The following is a 23,464-nucleotide window of genomic DNA, read 5'->3' as shown; positions in this document are numbered from 1 at the left end:
ACACGTTTGATACCTTGTCAGTTACATCTCTGGGACAACAACCAGAACATGGAGAGATTATTTTTTCCCCTCTTGATTGACAATTATAAGATATGTATGGAGTTGATGACATGCAGAATCTCCCAAGCTCAAATGGAAGAAAAGCAGAAGAAAAGAAGATCAAACAATGACTATGTTCAAGGATAAGTACTTATGACTTTGAGACAGGTAAATCAACCTTGATTTTGGTTTCCCCTGATTTGTATAGAGAACACTTTTCGAGAATTCATCTTTTCTCCTGTGCATCATTAGTTATCTATCTTTATGTGCAGCAAGAATATTGAGACCTACAAGAGACACTCAGGTCAAAAAAAGGGCAGGCTTAAGCATTTACTTCCTGTCAAAACCACTTGTATTTATGACAAAATCTTAAGAATTTTGAGAAGAAGGATCCATATGTAGTACAGCCTTGGGGTACAAAGTGCTTATGCCTTGCCTGCATACGCTAGTCTTGAGTGTATTGGCTTTATTTAATTGCTCCCTAAGGGTTGCACAGAAAAAAATGCCTTTTAAAGTACATTAAACTTGACACACATGCCATCTGTAAGATACCAGGCATGTTAGGAACATGTGGGTCTATTATAAGAAAGGAAATAAATCTGCTTTGATAGTTTTCAGCATTGTTCAACACTGGATCTTTCAGGGGAAGAACAATCACTTGCTTAACGACGATTGTACTAAGTAGGTCAGCTAAGTAGACCTTGTGTCTCACAGGAACATCGGTTTCTGCCCCGAAGTACTTAAGATCTTTGGAAAGAAGACACAATGTGGAAGAAACAAGAAGATGGAAAGGGAGAAGAAAGTTATAACGGGCAACCCAGAGGCAGCATGATTAAGCCATGCCACCTGAAAGGATTGAAAGGCTAGTTAAATTTCGAAACCAAAACTGTGAAAGATGAGGTGGGGTTATCCTTAATTCAGGGAAGGTGCTTGTTTAGTCAGACTTCCTTTCTGTGTTGAGGGCATGACCTCTGGGGATTTGTAGTCTGCCATGGTCTGTGTGTGTGGGGAATTATAGTCCAGGAGTAACACTGGATCCCCACTACCAATCATTTTTCATTTTGGGAATCAGTGGCAACACTTCTGACAAAGTGGTATTTCTTTAGCAATCCGAATACTGCAATAATAGGGAAAGAAAGGTTTAACAGTAAACATTTTTCTTCCAGTGTTTAGACATGCCGTCTTTAAAAATAAATACTGAGCAGCTATATGTAGGAAATTGGTGAACAGAATGGGAGAAAGTCAGTCGACCTGTTCTGAAGATATGTGACGTGTGGGCCTTGCATTGGGAAGAAGAGGGAGAGATGAGACAGCTATATAGGTAAGTCTCATGACAATGTCCAAATAACGATACGCACGGCATGACAGCTCATGTAGGTGTGTTATGGTAGGCCTGTTCCTCATATTCTATGGTGAATTTGATTTCCCTTAAGCAAAATGTTTTTCATGCTTTCTTGTGCTATACCTTTGAACATCTTTGCTGCCTAAGATGCTGTGGGTCTAAGCCAACTCTGGTACCTACACAGTCCTTCAAAAAGATTATGGTGCACAGAACAAGGAGCTTCTGCTTTGTTTCTGAGTAAAACTACTGAAGACTTCTTCCTCCCACCCCAATAAATGCACAAATTAACTTTCTTTTTAAAATCACAAATGAGCTTTGGCAGCATTATCTTAGCAAGGAAAATGATTCTTAAATCTTTTTGGTATTTCTAAATTTCATATCATTAAAGTATTTTTAATATTAAATTTTTAAAAATGTATTTGCAGAGAAGACTTTATATAAAATATTTATGTTAAGAATGTAGTTATTTCTAAGGTATGTCTAATGACTAGAAATTGCTTTGCTAAACTTATATGAATCTGCCATTATAAAATTATGTCAGATATATATTCAATCTAATTATTTTAAAAAATTTCATTCATTCCAATTACTTTAGGTTTCAGGATGTACTTTACTATTAACATACTGATACATATAACTTTTTAAGATTATATTTGGTTTTGTCTGACTATAAAGCAAAATAATTTCCTATTGCATAACATTGAGAAAAAACCAAACAAATTCTGTACATTACTACATCTTTCTACTCAATGTGTTTCCAGTTATACTGACCCATTTGATTTAATGACAATATCTCAAGCAGTGTTTGAGAAAAAGAGGTCATCAAGGCCTGCAATGAACAAATAAATTGACAATGCATCCCTGCTAATCCACATCATTGCTGGGAAGACTGTGCCACCCGTGAAGAATTAGGCACCAAGGTCACTTCAAGTTCAAGTGGAGGCTCCCTGGAAGACCAAGGATCTGCATACAATGAGGAACCGGTCTCCAAAAAGAGGGTCAGGAACAGTATTCATGCTTCAAGATAAGTATTTCTTTTCACATGTAATTCTTCATGGAACCATTTTTGCTGGATCTTTAACTTTCAGAAATTATGGACTAAAGACACATCTGGTGGGAGATTCCCTATGACATATATTGTGAGGACCTTTATCTCCTTCATTCTGCAGCCCACCACACATTGCTTCCAATGCACAAGCCTTATATTTCAGGTAGAAGTATGACTTGCAAATATGCAACCATTATAATGGCATGGGCCATTATTTTAGAGCATCATTTTTTACAACTCTTCAGCTTTTTTGAGATCTTTTCTCAGTAAAGAAAGATAGGTTAGATTAAACTGCCACTGAGGTGACTTAAATCATAATTAAACATTAAGGCGTAGCCATCATATTCCAAAATTCAGTGGAGGAGGAAAGCGCACACCAGCAGTTACCAATCCAGTTGTGTAGCTGATGCATAAAACTGTAGCTCTTTAGCGTATGACATTTTTTGTAGACTTGCTTTTCAAAGGAGATGAATTGCACCCAGTTTACTTCAAATCACAAAATACCATCAGACATTACTACAGCCCTTCAAGAAAAATCCAGGTTGGCAGCCATTTAGTCTTCTCACATCCTGCCAATGCTTCTGAAAGCATCCTGTCCAGATTGCTTTAGAGTGCACTCTACATAAACCTGGACTGTTTCAGTCATGGCTGGGAACAAATCTGATCATTCAGAAATGATGTTGTACAGCTTACAGTTACAATGCAGATAAACTTTTAAGTTCTAATAGATGAAAACTTTGCAATTCATAGACATCAAGGATTGTTTCCTTTTATAAAATAAGCATATAATTTTCCAATAGTGTGTTGAACAAAGGATGGACCTCATGTTCATAAAATACATTTTGAGAGGCAGTTATCTGTTTTTCCAGTAACATTGTGGTGAGCCTCTCTCCCTGGAATTTCCCTGCGCAAGATTTGGAAATAAATAGAGAGATAGAGATAAATAGAGATAAATAGACATAGAGATAAATAGTCATAAATAGACATAAATAGAGAGAATGTCTGGGTGGTCTGGCCTCAAAAGGAACACCAGTTTCTAAGCATAAAGGAAAAAAAAAAGGGAAGTCTAAGTTAAATACTAAGCCTTATGGAATTATTTTTAAAGATGTCCACCTCTTTACTCAAAATATAAAAGGTTGTATTAATAACTTTTTATAGCAGCATTTCCTCAAGCAATTTTCCCTGAAGAAATTAATGCAGAAAGGGAGAAAATCTAAAACCTGTTAATGGGAAGTATATTAAAAGCTTCTGCAACCTTCCACATTCTGAAAGAGGTGCCTGTGTTTAGCTGTTAAATCATTTAGATTTCAGTAATTCCAAATTTTCCATAGGTGATGTCAGTGACAGTTCATAGGTTAAACAAAAGCCTCAGAGACCTCATGCCCAATGGTGGCCACCTGGATTCCAGGTCAAATTTAGAAGTTGAACAAAAGCCCTGGTCTGCAAAAACAGAGCTTTGGCATTAGGGAAACAAATTTCTCTTCTAAAAGATGATGATGATAATGATGATGATGATGATTACTAGGGAAACACTTGTAGGGTGACATGAAAAAAAGCAGAACCCCCTCTGTATTTTGGTGGAGTACTGCTGAAAGAAACGGATCTGTGAGTAAAGGAACTATCTACACTTGCTTCTGTAACTCTACTGTAAAATCTACTGTATTCTCACCAAAATTTCTGGAAAACACAGCTTCATGCAATATTTATGAGCAAACAGAGCTACATGAAAGACATACCTAACCTATCACCAGATATTCCTACAAACACAAACAAAATGCAAGACTCAAGACTTTAACTGTCTGCTAGGTGACAAAGGTGTAATAAGATAAAGAAAAATAAGGAAGAGTTTTGATGTAAAATCAACCCACCTAATTTCTAATTTAAATTTTTAGAGTAGGAGTAGATTTACACTTGACTCCAATGTTAGTCAAAAGTGTGAGATACGTCCAGAACAAGGCTTATATCAGCAATTAGATGTGGCGGTATAGAGAATCCAGAGTAAATATGGGGGAATGTAGAGAAAAAATCAAGTGATCCGGAACACAGAAATAAATGGGAAGAATCCAGACTGCAATGTTTTTTAGAAAAACACATAAACCCCGTTCACTGAACAAGGGAAATAATAGAAGGCATTCGTATTTCATAAACAGATAAGGTTATTTGGCTGAAATGATCATTTCAAATTGCACAGAACTTAATATTTCAGAGGTATCTTTTCTAAATTTTTTTCAAACACAGTCATCTATTGTTCTATTGTGCTCTGATAAGTCAAGATTTGCTGAGAGAACAACGTGGCCTGGTCACTTGCCCCAGTACATTACAAGTTCAATTTTAAGTCTTGACCATTTTGCTGGATGCAAATTAAAAAAAAAAAAAAATTTTCTAACAGTTCTAATAATTTTGTTAGGGAAAGTAAGAGCAAGTGGAAGTCACAGTCAATACTTTTGCTTAGGAGTAATTCTTATACTTCATATGAGTCCATTCATCCATAAAATAAAAGAAAATAACATAAAATTACTTCATAATTTGACATCAATGAGCACTCTCTATGTATGTTGAAATCTGGAGAATTCTTCTGTCTAATGTATTTAGCAAATATTGGGAAAAAATCCTTTTCAAATTTAAGCTTTAAATCATGTAATTGCCTATTATTCCCATAATATCTTTTCCCCTTTTTTTGTTTTCTTGTGCAAGAATATTCAAGTGGTATTTCCAGTTCTATTGCTGTCTCAGTGGCATCATTAAGAACAGATTTCAAAGATCTTTCTTTCTGTTTTTGAAGTATATCATCCTCTGCATGAGAAACTTATTGGAGGCAGATAGTCCTGTTAGGTACTACTCTATGACAATTTTTAGTTTTCAAAAAACGAATCCAAAACCACAATGTCTAGTTTTGGGTTTGCACTTTGTCTAATACTGTGGCATTGCTGGTAGTTCTCTGACAAGATATCGAAGTTCCTTGACCATTTAATGTCCTCTGGATCCTGGCTTCCTTGAATCCTGACTGTCTCTCAGAATACCTTGATTGCAAAGGGGGAGCTTTCTGCCAGTCAGATCTGGAGCAGCTAGGCTCATTCAGAAGGCAGCCCACCCAGGCAAACTATTCAGAAGAGATTTTGGGGACAGCGGAAGTTCACGTCACAGAAGACAGCTTAAAATCTTTCTTGCTTAAGAAATTTCTTAACTAGAGCACCAGGTCCCAGTCCTGGCTGAAAGTTGTCAAAACCTGTTCCACAAATAAGATTTCTTGATATAAGGTTACTAATGCACAGACTTTTCTGTGGCTGAATCTGTATCCTCTTATAAAAGTTTCTCTTTCATCTGTTTTTATTGTAGTTCCTCTACTCCTAAAATGCATCTCAGTCCACTTTTTTTCCAGTGATACTTGCTATCACATGGTAGTTTTTACCCTCCCAATGAATTTCAGAAAGCACCTTTGGCGTCATAGAAACCTGTTCTTTTAAGATTTGTCAGAGATAGTTTGAACTTCTCTTGAAATAGCATCAGAGCAAAGTTTCAAAACAAAAAATATGAAGCTTAGCAATTGCTTAGCAAATTGTACTTGTCATCTCCTCAAGGTGGAAGATGCAACAGAAAGCAATGCTTTCATTCCTCCCTTAAGCTTTCTTTTTCCAGGTCAGCTATAAATATTCTTCAGCATCAATATTGAAAGGGTGTTCTTGTGCTGTCTTTTAAAGGCTTAGTTCTTTGAAACATGTACCTGCAAAAGTGGAGAAGGAGCGGAAAATATGCTTTTTCATCTCTGCCCAAATATATGCAGGTGAATGGGGTCAAGCAGTTATTTCCTTATCATTTTTACTTTATTCAAAGGGGAAGTGCTCCTAGGAACATGATCTGTGGCAGTTTTTTATCCGGTTGCATCACAGTTTCTCCCCTGTTCATTGCTGTAGTCTTTATTTCTACCTCGTTTCCTGTAATATCTTCCATTTCCATTTGTGTGTCCCTTACTTCCCCTTTCACAGAATCACACAGAATCGCAAAATCCCAGGTTGGAAGGGACCTCAGGGATCATCTAGTCCAACATTTCTAGGAAGAGCAGAGTCTAGACAAGATGGCCCAGCACCCTGTACAGACGACTCTTAAAGGTGTCCGAGTCACCCACTTCCCTGGGGAGATTATTCCAATGGGTGACTGTCCTCACTGTGAAAAATTTCCCTCTGGTGTCCAATCGGAATCTCCCCAAGAGCAACTTGTGTCCATTCCCCCTTGTCCTCTCCATGGGACTCCATGTAAAAAGGGAGTCTCCATCTTCTTTATAACTACCCCTTAAGTACTGGTACATGGTGATGAGATCCCCTCTGAGCCTCCTTTTCTCAAGGCTGAACAAACCCAGTTCTCCCAGCCTATCCTCATACGGCAGGCTTCCCAGTCCTTTGATCATCTTGGTGGCCCTTCTCGGGACCCCTTCCAGCCTGTCCACATCCTTTTTGTAGAGCGGGGACCAGAACTGTACCCAGTATTCCAGATGTGGCCTGACAAGCACTGAGTAGAGTGGGATAATGACTTCTTTCTCTCTGCTGGCGATGCCCTTTTTGATGCAACCCAGCATCCTGTTGGCCTTCTTGGCCGCAGCAGCACACTGTTTGCTCATGTTGAGCTCTCTGTCGACCAGGACCCCCAGGTCCCTTTCCACAGAGCTGCTCTCCAGTCAGGCGGATCCCAGTCTGTGCTGCAGTCCCAGAAAACTCCTGGTTTTCCCAGGTGCAAGACCCTACACTTGTCCTTGTTGAGCTTCATAAAATTTCTTGTTAGCCCACTCTTCCGGCCTATCCAGATGTTCCTGCAGAGCAGCTCTCCCTTCTGGAGTGTCTATTTCCCTGCTCAGTTTGGCGTCACCAGCAAACATAAAAGGTGTCATTCCTTTTATATGTTTCTTTCACAATACCATATAAACATTAAATTTGATGAAAACTGTTTGAAGCAGAGCAGCATGGTGTTGGATTAATTAGGCAGTTAAATTTAACGAGAGGAGTCCCTCTCTTAAACGTCCTTGGAGACCCATCCATTGATTATATACAAACATGGGAATATAAATTAGAAAGATTGGTTCATGTGATGCCTGAAATTCAGATGCAAGTTAGAAGTTTGAATTATGAAGAGAATTTTGCAGTCTAGGATAACTAATAGGATTTATACTTGCATAGGAATAGGTGTTTGAAGAATGAAATGAAGTCGCATAAGAATAAAAGGTAATACTAAGTTAGGTGTACATAAATGCTTTCGAACAACTTATTAGCGAAGACTTTGAATATGCTTGAAATGAATTTCATTTTTTTCAGTTAATACTTAGTGTAGAATTTGTTAGGTAGAGTTAATAAAACTGCCATGGATCTGTTTGGGGTTTTAAAAATTATTATTACTGAAAAATAATTTCCAGGAGCCTACCCTTGCCCTTTAATGGAACCCTCATGTTGGCATCCTGCAAAACTTAGGAGTTCTGCATGCATGAGAGAAGACTGATTTCTGTGTACTTGTTACAAATCTCAGTAATGAAGGTAACTTCATTACTCAAGAAGGTAACTTCATTACTCAGAAAGATAACTTCAGTGTTTTCAGTCCAAAGGTCTCTGAAGATGCAGTGCAGACCTCAGTGCGCGTTGGCCCATTGGGAAGTTCCAGTTACCTCCTTGGAGTCTCAGCCCCACTGTCCATTCAAGTGGCTCCCTGGTTTGCTAATGTTTTATCTTCTACTGTCTCTCTTGCCCTACACCTCTTCCACTGCATGTCCCCTATTTTTCCACTTTTGCTGTATTGTCTTCCCTTTTCTTGCCTGGTCTGTTGGAGTGCCCATGTGCATTGATCAGCTGGCTGCGTAGTCAGGAAAACAGTGTGTGCTGCTCTTCTCTGGCCAGATTACCAAATAAAACTTTTCCATCACTCAGACATAGTGTAGTGATTTAAAGATACCTGCTAGATTTAAAAAATATTTTTTTATATACTTAGAAATATGAGGTTTCAGGCCATCGGCACTAGGTTTGAGTTGCAGTTAATGGCAAGAAGAATTACTTTTCATTAGTGAGTTACATTCACTGGTTGATTGTTCATTGACCTCTCCTCATGTTGTACACCACTCTGTTGCCCAAGAAGGAAGTTCCTACTTCTGTATCTATGCTAACAATGGTCTCCTAAACATCCCATCTTCCTCAGGCTTTGCTTTTCTTTTTATTTCTCTTGGTCGACTGTTTTCACTACTTTATGCTTATTTTTATCTAAAGGAGCTTGCGAGGGAAATAAAGGGAATGTTTTCTTAAACATGCTTAGAATCTCCTTGTTTGCTCTCATTTTGACTGTAGATGCGAAAGCTAACTGCCAATATACCAGGATTATGACAATTACATGTTATAAAAGAAACCTTTTAATAAATGCTTTAATTTTGTTCTATAAACCAGTAGACAGACCCAGAAACTTTCTTGGTCCCGTACCTGCATGATTGCAGCCTGCTGCATATCTGTTATACAATGTACCATGTGTAATCATGGGAGCGACAATGACAGATGCCTTGAAAATTTTATGAGATTCCAGTCAATATTTTAAACAGCTATTTACTGATTCAGTGGACTTTAATGTACCTCAAGAAGCGATATGGTAACGATCTTATTTTTTATTTAAAAGAATCCATGTCTGGTTTAGAGAAAGTAGATGGGTTATTCCTGTAAAAAAGATTGAATATGTACTTGGTATTACAGAAAGATAGGTCTGGACTAAACTGGAAAATAGTATGATCTAACAAAAGACATTTATTTGACAACACTAAAGACATGAAAACATCTGGTGTTACATTCTGAAGCTAAACAATGCTACGTGAAGTTATTAGAAGCTTTCTGTCCTCTTCTGAGAGAACTGAATCTCTAACCAACTTCCTAGTTCCTCACAACTTATATTTTGTATATCTTACATGAGGCAGACTTTTATTTGTATTTGATTTTCAGCTGTGTATTGAATACTCAAACAATAAGGAACATACAAATTTCTATATGAGGTCACCCTCTAAGTTCATGTGCACCGTCAGTAAGTTTGGAGACAACACCAAGTTGGGTGGGAGTGTTGATCTGCTTGAGGGTAGGAAGGGTCTGCAGAGCAATCTGGACAGGCTGGATCAATGGGCTGAGGCCAATGGTATGAGGTTCAACAAGGCCAAATGCCAGGTCCTGCACCTGGGTCACAACAACCCCATGCAACGCTACAGGCTTGGGGAAGAGTGGCTGGAAAGCTGCCCAGTGGAAAAGGACCTGGGGGTGTTGGTTGACAGCCACCTGAACATGAGCCAGCAGCATGCCCAGGTGGCCAAGAAGGCCAACAGCATCCTGGCTTGTATCAGGAATAGTGTGGTCAGCAGGAGCAGGGAGGTGATTGTGCCCCTGTACTCGGCACTGGTGAGGCCACACCTTGAATATTGTGTTCAGTTTTGGGCCCCCCACTACAAGAAGGACATTGAGGTGCTGGAATGTGTCCAGAGAAGGGCAATGAAGCTGGTGAAGGGTCTGGAGAGCAGGTCTTATGAGGAGAGGTTGAGGGAGCTGGGGTTGTTTAGCCTGGAGAAGAGGAGGCTGAGGGGAGGGAGACCTTATCGGTCTCTACATCTACCTGAGCAGAGGTTGTAGTGAGGTGGGTGTTGGTCTCTTCTGCCAATTTACTAGCAATGGAACGAGACGGAAAGGCTTAGATTGGATGTTAGGAAAAATGTCTTTACTGAAAGAGTGGTCAGACATTGGAAGAGGCTGCCCAGAGAGGTAGTGGGGTCACCATCCCTGGAGGTATTTAAAAGACACAAAGACATGATGCTTAAGGACATTGTTTAGTGGTGGATTTTGGAGTGCTAGGTTAATAGTTAGGCTCGATGACTGTAAAGGTTTTTCCAACCTAAATGATTCTATGATTCTATTGGCTGTATGGATTGTGATCTGTGAAAAATGCGTAATAGAAATGTATAAAATATTTTAAAATGAGTAACTAAACCAAAGGGAAGGGAAGGGAAGGGAAAAGGAAATAAAATGGGAAAGGGGAAGGGAAAGGGAAGGAAACTAATTTAACAGTTACAGTTTGGTTCTTTTAGAATTTTCTACTGAAGCACCAGGACACTTCGGAGTTATAGCCTCCATTCTTGTTCTACTTTGTAATTACAAAATACATTTTTAAAAATCTCTTATATGTTAAGGAGGCAACAAACCCACAAATTTTCCTTTCCTCACAACATGAAATGAACATTAACAGGATCTTGGATGACCAAGTCATGGTTAATTCAAGATGAAAAATTAAGAGAAATCCTATCATAGGGGTAACTGCCTGTTAATATTCCTTTTAATATATTATTATTGATGAAGAGAAAAAATTAATATATATTTGTAACAATTTAGAAAGTGTTGTAATATTTTTCCTCACTCTTATTGTTTCTTTTGCTAGGAATGGGGGGGAGCAAACAGGTAGTATACAGGGGAAAGGTGTGCTTAGCATATCCTAATTATCTGTTCACCATTTTTATTCATTTTTTTTCATTCAGTTATTGGAGACATTCATAGAGTATAAGTTGTCAAATGTAAAAGCAAGTATCTAAAATAGTTACTGTCCTGTGGAGATGTTAATGTCTATCCATGAAGACAAGAGAATAAGGCTGCAAAACTAGCCATGATAATACAACATTTTGCAGGTAATTTCTCCATAATGCTCAAACTGATCTCAGAACTTCAGTGTCAAAGCTCACTGGTTATCTTGGACGTTATACGTTCTTGTTCCGGTCTTACACTTTTCTTTATGCTGCTACTTTTCCTTGGCTGCTCTTGAACAAAGAATAGTGAGAAAAATGCACCTTTGTGTGACCCAGGTTAGTAATTCTTATGTTCTTATATACTCTAAAAATGATGCAGAAGTTCCACATGGCAGAATCCCATGGGTACTATATGAGAAAATAGGGCTAGATGGAAAAAGGCAGATTATACAAACCTACAAATACCCATAGGATAGATGTTTAGTCCAGGTTTACGTAGTATATGCTTTCCAAAACCCACACAAATACCATACTACAGGATGATTCCTAGCTTCTATAGTAATTGTAAACTCTTATGTAACCAAAAGCTATTATATGTTGCAGGAATAGTAAGCAAGCATCACCAATATCCCAGAATATTGCTATAAGTCAAATAGTTAAAAGTGCAGAAGTAGATAAAAAAATCTGAATATGTTTTTGACAATTTGAATTTCAATTAAACATATTTTCATACAGCTCAGTAAGCAACCCTGGAGTTAATTTATTTACAATTAAGTCTTTAATGTTACAAACGCTGAATCTGTCACAGCAAATAATTTGATGATAGTAAGGTTGACCTACTCTGTTTAATCCTTGCTAATTACTGTTCTTTAGATATCTGCTATGGCAACTGTGTCTGATGCAAATTTTGTTTTTCTTCTGTTTACTTTATTGTGATGACAAAATTCCTGTTCTTATTTCCCTGTTTCTCTACTGCATTGCAGCAGTCTCAGCTTGGTAATACATTCAAAGATCACAGTTATGCCTTTGATTTCTACCCTTATTCATGGACCATCTCCCTGTACTGGCTGATCACTTCTTTGTGTCTTATCCTTCATTTTTTAATAAGGTCTATTCCTTTCAGTAAGCATCAAAGATAAATAGCTGATAAGAATAAGTGGATGCTACTTGAAATATTTTTTACATGAGCTCTAAATGGATATAGTCTCTAAAAATGTCTGGTTTCTCTATTTCTAAGTTAGCTAAGGTAGATTTCTACATTAATAAAAGTGACATCATCACTGTATGGGAAGCATTGAAGAAAACAGCGTACCACATCACACAGACCTGGAATCACTTGCTGCTTTAGGATATTTTAGTCAAAATGTATTTTACCTAAATGCATTTGGACATTAGAAAGCTGGACTGTAGCTCATACTGTTAGAAGAGATGTTCTGTACTAAACTGTAAGGACTCTGAGAAAGACCCAAGGCTTATAGCTGTGCCTAGCAAGTAGAGTGGACCAATAGAACAGGATCTATAAGAGGACAGAGCTGATGCTGAGGTTATGGCATCCACACTATATATCTTTAATTTTTTTTTTGTTTGTTTTGTTTTTGTTTTTTTTTTCCCGCCTTCAAACTAGTTCTAATCTTGTCCCAAGGGCGGTGTCCATTTCTGCCTGAGAGGCATTGGGTGCACTCCTAGAATTGCTTCCAGTTGCTTCCAAATGTTTCCATCTTCCAGTCTGGTTTCACCCAAAGGGAATACCAGCTAGGCACTCCATGGCCACACTATGATGCAAATGAAAGTGTAGTAAATGGGGGAAAAAACAGGAGATTGACTTCAGAGGTACACTCCTGATCTGAATTAACAAACTAATGTGGAAAAAAATAAAGATTAGTATGTACTTACAAAGGATTAATGAGTAGGAGAGAGGAAGTGTGCACCGTATTAGTAAGTGCAATACTGGAATACTGTATTTAGTTCTGGTGCATACATGTTTAAAAGGATATTTGTAAAACAGTGGATACCAAGAAAATGGAGCAATGAAAGCAAATAAACTCTTATCAGAGCTTAATCTGGTAAAGCTATTAAAGAAAACAATTACAATTAACCTAATTACAGGTATAAGTAACTTCACAGAGAAAAATGCTGGCTATTAACTAATATGTTGCTTTAGTGAAGAGAAGATAATCCTACAGCTAAGGCCTAGACAGGAGTTGAATGTAAATTAAATTGAATTATAAATAGAGCAACACATCCATAACAATGATTAAGCATTAAAGGAAATTGTATATGGTAATGGTGAATTTGGCATCTTTTAATACCTTCCAAATAAGATGCTATGCTTTCCTGGCAGACATAATTTTGTGAGATGTGAGTTACTGGCCTCATTGTGGGACAAAATGAATTAAATGACATAATGTGATGTACACAGGATCAAATTAGGTGATATGATAGTCCACTTTCTGAAGACTCTGTATATTTTAGAACTCTTTATTGAATAGGATTTATTCATTATGTTTCCTCAAGTAATGTTACCATCATAGCCTTATGTGTAATTTGAATATGAAATTGTTTATGTTTTCCATTGTTCTGGTCTGTGAGTTTAAAGATGCCAAACCCTTGGATACTTCTCATGCTGTTATGCTTATTATTACATACCTTGTCTGCTAAGCAAGCTGCAGCTGTGTGTAACAAGATGAAAGTATTTGTACTAGTCTTATCCACAACTTTTTCAAAGAATATGGAGACAAAAATTGCCCATGGTAGTAGAACAAGATTTGTCCCTTATCCTTTTTAGAGAAGTACAGTTCTGATAGCAACTGCATGTACCATTAGTATGTATCTTATTGTCATAAGTGGAGCTGATCAGTTCTCTATCTTTATTTCAGTTATCCTTATGATATTCCTTTTAAGCGAGATTTCTGTTTAAAATCACTGTTGCCTAAATACATGCTGGGCACTGGCCTTTTGACAGTCCAGGTTGGGATCATGCTGAATTTTTCCAAGTCTTCCATCTTACACCTCAGAGTTTTCTTTCACTGAAAATCATGGTACACAGCAGCTGAGGAAGCAGGAGCTGGTGAGCTCTTGAGTCTTGCTTTATGATGAAGCTGAGATACACTCTGGCATATATTTTCCTAGGATCTCAAAAAGTATTTCAAGCCTGAAATATGGGTGTAATCAGAAAAACGGAGGCCACCATCCTCTGTCCATTAATTTTGCAACTCTGCAAAATTAATCCAGATCAGTCTTGAGCACAAAACTACATTCTTAATAAATTGGCTAGAGTTCAGACCACTGTGATGTTTTTATGCCTGCTTTGTATTAGCTGCAAAAAGCAGAGGATGCCTAGTTCTGGCATCGAAGTGAAGTTTCTCAGTCGCTGTTTTTTTTTTGAACAGATTTGAGTGAGTAGACACAGATTTTAAGAATCAGGACTTTCTGTCATGTGACTTAATGTTTCTTTTTCCACCTTGTGTTAGGAACATTAAAAAGGGATTTATTGTACAGTCACATTGGAGATTGCAATTGAGATTCAGTGAAGGATTTCTATAATGAGAATGTTTTTAAGTGGAAGTTGGTTACCTGCATCCATAATGTTAATTCTGACAATTTCAGCTAAGTTTGGAATTGCCTAGATGTCTCAAAGGCCTTATATATTTGTTGATTGATTGATGTTTACTTTTTCATTTACCATTTGCTTACAGGTGTTTCTTTCACCTCTCCATAATTGCCCTAATCTTGAAGTAGCTCAATGCTTGGTTGCCTTCCCTAGATGATGCATACTATCAGCCCAAATAGTCAGAGAAAACTATTAAATTGTGTCTTCATTCTGAAACACATTATAGAATTTTAGTAAAATATATATTTTGATTCAGTATATATTTGGTATTCCATTCCCTATTGGATTCTGCAGTTTTCCAGCATTCTTTCCAAGTTTCTTATTATGATTTTGTGGAATCCTGTTGTTTACCATTCAATTTTTTTTCTTCCTGCATAATATTAGGTTGAGACCAGTGAAACTTAAATATTCTTGCTCTACTATTTATCTAGAGGCACTAGAATAAATCAAACATTTTAAAATGAGACCAGCCCCTATTAAATATATGGAGAAATGGGTAGTTAAGATATGCACTTTGAAGTAAAGGAGAACCAGGTTTTGAATTTGTTAGCATTTTAATAGAGTTTTGAAACCATGGGTATTCAAAGAGTCAGGAAAACATCTTTGTTGATCAAGTGAATAGATAATACCCTTTAAAGCTTCCTTTCCCTCAGGATAGTAAAAGGACAAACCTCGTTATCTTCTGTATTTTTTTACACTAATTCAGTGTATTTTTCCTTAAAATAAAAGGCATTCACATTTTAAAATGAAACCCAGTAATAGCTTCACCCACCAGATAATATGCATTTGCTATTAAACAGAGCTTTACTTTAAATATGCTGTACTAAGTAAAGTACTATCATTATCTGATACAGTTCTGTGCAACACAGGAATACTACGCTTTTAATGAAAGAGAAACTCCTCACAAGCATTAGTAAGAAATATCTTTCAAGATTTAAACAAGAGGACTAAAGTGAGAACAAAACAGCTCAAACAGTTTATTTGCTTTTAAAGATTTCCACAAGGACAATGAGAGAACTTAGTTTAGGATTAAAAAAAAAAAAAAAAGCAACAAAGCCAAACCAGATTTACTTGAAAACCATTTGTTGTATATACACTGTAGAAAAGTGACTCCTAAACTCTTTTTATTATGATTCTTGTTACAAAGAGCTGAATTTCTGTCAGGGTCCTGATGCCACATCATTGCCATGAACTTACTTGATGTTGTAAATCCTAGTTCAGTAGCAGCTCATCTTAAAGCATAAGACAGGTTTGAGATGGTCAAAAGGTAAGGATTTTGTAGAAATATTCAGTTATGTTCTAAGAGGATTCAAAAGGGGTGTTTGTCAATAAAGATTCTGTGAAAGCTTCAACAGTTAACTGCAATTTCCTTTGTGTGATGCCAGGAAATATTTGGACCAAGAGAATAAAAATGACTCTTAAAAATTAATAATTAGGAAATTAAATAAGTTTCCTAAATAAAAGGTATATTTGGTGCTTTACCACTTATTTCATGTTTGATAATTCATTAGGAAATGAAATAAGACATGTAATTTGGTGCTTTAGTGCTTATTTCCTCTTTACAAATACTCCTCACAAGACTCATATGTTTACTTTTCTATTGTTCGAATAAGACAGATGAAAAACAGGAAAAAACCAATAAATATCCAAATTTGTCCATATTTTGGTAGCCTGATACCAAATGAATTACAAGTATCTATGCAGTGTTTGAGAGAAAAGAATTAATTCTTAGGGAATTCCACTGTTCCTACAATAGCACAGCTAAAGCAACCTTTGCCTCCAGCTGTGGTGGTGTTTTGGTGTTGTCATATTAATTTATATTAACCCTCTCTGTTGGAAAGTAATAAATATTATATGGTTCCCTTTTCACAAGCCTGGCCTTATTTGCTAATGTATATTTATTTTTTGATTCGTATTTTGCTCCAGCATTACACCACTTAGGAGGAACTTTCCTGGAAGACTCCACCACCTGCATCCCCCAAATCCTGTCATTCTGTGGATTTTCTAGGCTGAACCAAAATAGGATCAAAAGAACCCAGTTATCTGAGTCAACAGAAAAAGGATATATTTTGGCTTTGATTTTGTTTGCTGTGACTTATTATACTACTAGGTGCTTCATTCTGCTTAGGACTTGAAGCTTATATTCATCCCTTGAGGTAGCATCTGAAGCTTCCCCCCCCCCCCCCATTTTGATAATCAGTGTGTACAGCAAGAGATTTCAGTGTTTAAAATGCATGTGGTGATGAAGCAATGCCTTCCTTGTCTACAAAAACTCATTTGTTTTTAAAATTTAGAAATCACTGAAGGTACTAGAGACACAAGTTCTCTTCTCTGCTTGAGATGTTTCAGAATCATATCAGCTGTAAGAGTGTCTTAAACGTCAGGGTAATAACAGAGAAAGTGAGCAGCAGCACGTGGGTGCCGACGGCGCTCACCACTGCACTGCACATGGATGCTTCTAGCTCCTTTCTCCTTTCGCTTCTCCCAGTGTCTCTTGATTCGACAGACAGAATTGAGACTTGGTCTCCACCTTGGAACAGCTGACAGCCTTGTACTCTGGGCACTTAACAGAGCTACAACATGGTCTCCTATACAAATATTTGCTTTAATATTTTTTTCCATTTTTACATAAATGCAATTAGAGTAGTATACTTAGAAAAGTAGAGTAATGGAAGAGGTGCCTGGCAGAAGTGACCATTGTAATAATAGTTTCCTTTCATGTAAGCTGAATGTAGAGCATTTTGTTACAATTTCTTCAAATTATACTTTAGGCAGTATTGGACCTGATTCTGTAGTATTCAGAGTTGCTGAGACTGCTTTTCCTTGTCTGAATCAGCAAGTTTTTTAAAAATTGCTATAACAAATTATTTTATTCAGAATCTAGCAATTATCTATTTTAAAGGATGACTCCTGCTTTCTGTGCAGTTTTGTCCTCTTCGTTTAAAGTGTCTTTTTTAGGAAACTGAAACAGGGACCAGAGCCAGGAAGACTCTTAAACATAATCAATGTATCTGTCTGTAGTTTCATCTGTGCTTATGCTCCCTAGCTACGATGGGTGCTAATTTGTTTGTTGGGGAATTAAATGCTATAGCTTGATCCTTGTCAAGAGTTGCCTTATTCTACATCTATCAACAGCTTTCCATTGATTTTGATTCCCTTATGACTGAAAACAACTACCTATTTGTTGGGTCTGAATTGATTAATCTGTTCTCACCTACAGGTCTTCAGATAATTTTCTAGGGAGAAGTTAACAGAAGAAAAGAGAAGAGATAAATGAGTTTCTACATTACATTTCCCATCCATTTGTTTTAATATTATAGCATAACTTTAAAATATTGACCGTCATTACTCACCAGATAGTACAGCTCCCTTACTCAGGAAACAGTCTGCTAACATTTCTCAAAGAGGGTTTAACTTCCACTTACTTCTTTGAAGGTATTTCTCTGAAGTTATGAGCTATATAATTTTATTGCTATTCAACTCTTTTGTTACGTTTTCTCTTTATTCGTCTGAGACAGCATATGTGCAGTGAACCTTCAGGAATTCCTCCACCCATTGTACAGCTGTCTCTGAGAAATGCTGGAATTTAAGAAGCATCCCTTGAGGTTCACTCCAGCACATAAATTAAATTTAAAAAAAAAAACAAAAAACAAGACCTTTTTGTCCCTAATCAAGTATTGCAGCCATGAATATTGCTACAGAAGGTACATGTTAGATAGGGCTAGATAGTCTTTGGGTCCTAGTTTAACAGGAAGTATTTGATACCTGATTCCAGAAATGTCTCATTTGAACATAGAAAATTAAGCACTTCAGTGCAGTGCAAACCAGCCAATTGCAAATACTGAAGAAAAAAGTGTGTGTGAAATCTTGCCACTCTCTCAGATAAAGCAGCCAAAATCTCTTTGCAACATCTGATCTTATATAAGACTAAATTTTGAAAAATACTTAGAAATTTAAAAGAACATATCTGAGAATATACCTATTTAATGGAGAAAGTGAAATTTTCTAAGGGCTTGCAAACATTTCTCTTTGAACCAATTTTTTTGAGTATTTTGATCAGAGATCTAAGGGGAAAACTCATCAGGCATTTTAGAGAAAATTAAAGAAATTAATTTGGCTTTCAAGGCTCCTAGTAATTAGGTAGTATAATGTGAAGTCTAAACACTTTTCATGGTCTATTTAGCTTTTTGGGAATCGGGTTAAACGTTTATTTGATTGTGGTCGAGAAGCTCTACACAGTCAGGCAGTCTTTATATAACCTAATATAAAGTCTTTGATATCCAATGGCTGGAAACATACTAGAAAATCTAAAAGGAAAATGTGTTAGAAGGGCAGGGCTGGCTGTTGGAATACCAGGGCTGGGGCTGAACATTTATCTCATGGAGGTGAAATTACCATTTCTATGTACTACACAGAAGAGTAAATGAGAAACAAAAAAGGTCACCCATGTCCAGTCCATTGAGAAACCTCCCAACACTATCCTTCCTTCTGAGAAGTGGCACTAAGAACATTCTGGGCAGGTGCATGTGGGGAGACAACAGACACCAGACAGCCAAGAAGCGCCTATGTCAGCTTAGGAACCTGCTTAAAGTAGACTTAAGTCTTATTTAAGCTGTGCATTAATTCCTTAGCCTATTTGTTCAGTCCAAAACAAAGTGTTACGTTTCACGCCCTCCTTGGCTGAGTCAAAAGCGGACAGTATGTGCTTTATGTAAACCCTCAAACCATGTCTGTATGTGGTCTAGACTAAGAGGTCCTTGCTTGCCCATGGGTACTGTACTGTGCAAGCAGTGTGCTATGGGCAGCATCACTCTTATCACTTCATGTCAGCAGCCAGCAGACTCGTCTTATGTTTGTTAAAGGGCTTAGCAGGCAGCACAGTATCCCTTGAGCCATGCACTGAAGATTGGTGTCATAGACAGGTTCTGTAAATTTCTGTGCAAGACTGGGTGAGTGATTGTCCTTCACTGCAAGTCACACTGGGTGATCAAAGTGGTCCTTTCTGCCCTGGTGTGTGTCCAGCCTGTTAGCTGTCTTTAAAAAGAAAAATGTCAGACATTTATTTCCGATCAGATTTCCAACAAGAAAAATAAAGCAGTTTGCTGACATTTTAAAACACTTGCAAACAGGTAATATGTTATAAAAATTGATGAGGCAATGAAGGATTTATTCCATATATTAACCAGTTCAGAAAAATGGTCAAGGATTAAAAATTGGAGAAGAGAACCAGAGTTAAGGAACTCCCATTAAAAGAATTGGCAAATGGAAGACAGTAAAGAATGATAAAGTGTTTTGTTTTAATCCTTTAAGAGCATATTGAATTATCAATTAAAAAAACAACAACAACAAAAGCAAAAGCAAACTGAAACCAAAAGCAATGCAGAGACCCCAGAAAATACCTCTGGAATTTGTTCTGTGTTTATACACAATATATCATCCCACCTTGTCAGATTCACAATGGGAAGTGGGGGAAGGACAGTGGGAAGGAAGTTAGGTGCCAGCCTGGCCCAAAGGAACTGCCCCTGCTACTTTCATGCTTTAGTCATGTCACGGGGAACATTAATGGCACTTTGCATGTTCCTCCCTTTGCCATTTATTCAACCACGTTGCAACTGAGTTGAGCGTGCGGTTATCATCCAGGACTGGGAAACTGCATGCAGACAGAATAGAATAGAATAGAATAGAATAGAATAGAATAGAATAGAATAGAATAGAATAGAATAGAATAGAATAGTTCAGTTGGAAGGGACATACAACAGTCATCAAGTCCTAACTACTTCAGGGCTGTCCAAAAGTTAAAGATAATGAGTAGTAAGCCTTAGTGGGAGCTAAATCCCTGCCTTTTTGGTTTTGGGGTGTTTTGGGTATCCTTGATGCTTCCAAGAACCAAAGATGTCTGCCAGTCAGCTTGAAAATTGCCCAGGAAGGGGCAATTCTAGAAACTTTTATGATCTACTAAAATTTGCTTCACTGGTGAGGATGACTCTTTCTCCCCTAGCCATCCTTTTTCCTGGTTTAGAATCAGACTATTCCCATGCCAGTATATCACCAGATGTTAGTTAAACAAAAACATTGCTTACCTAGGAAATCAACACCATAACTGCTAGCAAAATCCTCTATTAGTTTTGTGGTGACAGGCTCAGGCAGAGGCTTTTTCTGTCAAGGCAAAAATATACTGTGTCAGGAAAGATAACCTGCAATACTCTAGCTTTCAAAATAAATAGAAACCTGTCCTTATGGAAGTCAGTGCAAATGGTAGTGATTTCAGTGGATCAGGTTTTCATTCCTTCTCCTTCTGCTTCTCACTTTGTAGGAGAACTAATATGAAATGGTAAATCCATAACCATGTGCCAGACAAATAAGTACTGTCAGAGGATAAAAGCAAGTCTTTAAAGAGTTAGCTAACTTTGAAGACTTCACATTCATTGACCACACAGTGATCTGTCATCTGTGTGGTTTTTAAACGTACATTTTACACAGCATTAAAATTGTGCTAGTAGGGCGTACTTAAATGTGTGCAAGTTTTTCTGCAACTCTTCAGCCATTGTTTTCCTTCCAATATGTTTATTTTGCCAGCAATGAGCTTTCTCACAGTATATTTATTTTCAAGAATGTCTATCTCTATATATAGTAATATTTGTATCCATTGCTGGCAATGAATATGGTAAATTGGTATTGCAATTCTGGAGTGTGTCTACTATGAGATAGAATGATTCAGTAATATAATAGCAGAATGGCAATTTAAAATCCATTCTTGTTTCTCAGTTTATTTTCACCAACATAAAAAAGTAACCTGCCCTCAAGATAAAGTAATATGGAAAGAACCTTAATAGATTTTTTTCAACATACACAATTAAGAAAAATTAGTTCTAAAAAGGACTGGTTTAATGGCAATGAATTACTTTGAAAGGCAACACCTAGGAGAAGTCAAAAATGTTCTGATATGTGTAAAGATGAGACTTTCAAAGTTGCAAACATCTTCAGTGATCAAAAACAGATTATTGCTGGAAAAATCTGTTCCTGTTTTGACTTTGACAGGATCAGACAGGTGAATTTAGCTGAGATTTGCTTTCTCAGAAATCACAAGGCTCCCTTAGGGCTATTAAATACTGAGGTACTTTTCAAAGGAAAAACGGTGGGAAGAGATGTTCAAAATTATTGATTAAAGGCAGTGGTTAATTCAGACAGTGAGTAAGTAGAAAAATGACCCAGCACTGCTTTTAAAAGAGAGTAAATTATTCCTAGTATAGATTAAAAATAAAATGGTAAATTAAAAAGAAACCTCATTTAAAAGGGAGTAGAGGAGAAAGCTTGTAAAGATAGAACTGATATGGTCAGTTTATTCAATTTTGTATATGAAGCATCAAGATAAAAGGCGCTTTGGAATGCCCTTGGCTTAAGGTGCTCTTTTCGGCATGCCACAGTAGAAGTGAGATATCTTCCATTCCCCAGCACAGCTTTCTTGCTTGTCTTTAACTTGTCAAGTTTGGATGCAAAATCAAAATACAGGTCCTGCAAATTTATGAAACTAGATTTATAAAACAGCAAATAAATGAACTGTTTGCTCATTGTCTGACATGACTCAGTGACACAACAGAGCTCATGAGATGCTGGGATCAGTGATTGCCACCTCCCAGCTGTGTGCCGCGTCCCAGCTCTTTGGGGTAGATTTATCTTCACATGTTCAGGTGTAACATTTCCTTCTCTTTGAATGTGTGTGAGTATGAGGTTGAGAGTGTGGTACCACAGATGAGTTTTCAAATCAACAAAGTGATTCAGGTTTTGAAACCCTCCCATTAAAAAGAGAACGTGTTCAGCACAGTCCCACAAACAGGCACATGCTTATGACTGAGAGCAGTAAGCAGCCCTGCTGGCACAGGAGTCCGGGTTCCCACCTAGAGCAAATACATTTCTTCCAACTTAGCACAAGTTATTCCAGTCTAAATCTTGATCAAATGTCAGCTAAGTGCCATGGCCTCATCCGTACCAGCTGTCAATAATATTTCATTATTTAAAATACTTGAACAGCATTGGGTCCCTCTCAGGAATGATGACTCTCCTGACTTGGGAGCATAGGGATGCTGGCTGAGGAGGCTTGGATATTATGAGTATGGTTATTTTTGGATCAAGATGGACTTTACAAATTTACTTTTGCTAAATCATTATCAGAGTTTTGCTTCCCAAGGGACAGATTAATGAGATTTTTCTTTTTCAAAATAAAATTAAAAATTATACTACAACTAGTTAGTGCACTTAGATCTATACAAATATATGTATTTGTGCTATGAAAGCTGATTTGAAACAGCAGTGCAGTCAAGATAAAGAGAACCTATCCTGAGAAGTATCTTAGCTCTTCATGAACTTGCCATTCACTGTCACATGTGTTTTTCTTTCCATTGTTAAGGCTGCATTTATCTGTATTTTGTTTCTGACTCTTCTCCAGTTTTCTCAGGTAATTAATCATGAATAATGAAGAAACATTTGGAAGACACCAAAGCAACTGCCTAGAGAACAACTAAGCCATTTTACAGGGTCTCGCTTGCTGCAGTGGGGGCCAGAGCCACTCCATACCACCTGAGCTGCTCTCCAGGATTGCTTCCTGGCATGGATGAAGGTAGCAGTAGAGGCATGCTACTCAGTACCATAGTACATTAGTACCAAGACTGCAGCTAGCAGCCTACATAATTTTTCTCCGAGTGCCTGCATCCGTCCTGCAACCCTAAATCCACTTGGAACACTCCAGGTAAGTGTTCCTGTGCCTTAATCCCCTACACCTTAATCCCTCCCTTAGCAGAACAGCTGGGCACCTGATGACAGCTTTCACTCTGCAAGCACCGCTGCATATATGCTCAGCAATGCGTTAGCCATTGGCAAAAGTCAAGGGGTAATACAAATACTGCTCCTGCTTTTGCCTCAGCTGAG

General features: G+C 37.5%; 1 long non-coding RNA gene across 1 annotated transcript in view; it reads left to right on the top strand.

Annotated features, from left to right (window-relative positions):
- The window catches only part of LOC142052074 (uncharacterized), a 41,873-nt gene that overhangs the window by 14,865 nt on the left and 3,544 nt on the right, over positions 1–23,464 (top strand). The window contains exon 2 of the long non-coding RNA XR_012658701.1: positions 22,986–23,285. This is a non-coding gene — a long non-coding RNA (uncharacterized LOC142052074). The remainder of the gene's footprint in view (positions 1–22,985; positions 23,286–23,464) is intronic.

The sequence above is a fragment of the Phalacrocorax aristotelis genome, chromosome 1 (genome assembly GCF_949628215.1).
Source record: "Phalacrocorax aristotelis chromosome 1, bGulAri2.1, whole genome shotgun sequence".
NCBI classification, from domain to species: domain Eukaryota; kingdom Metazoa; phylum Chordata; class Aves; order Suliformes; family Phalacrocoracidae; genus Phalacrocorax; species Phalacrocorax aristotelis.
This window is presented reverse-complemented; position numbering and strand designations above follow the sequence as displayed.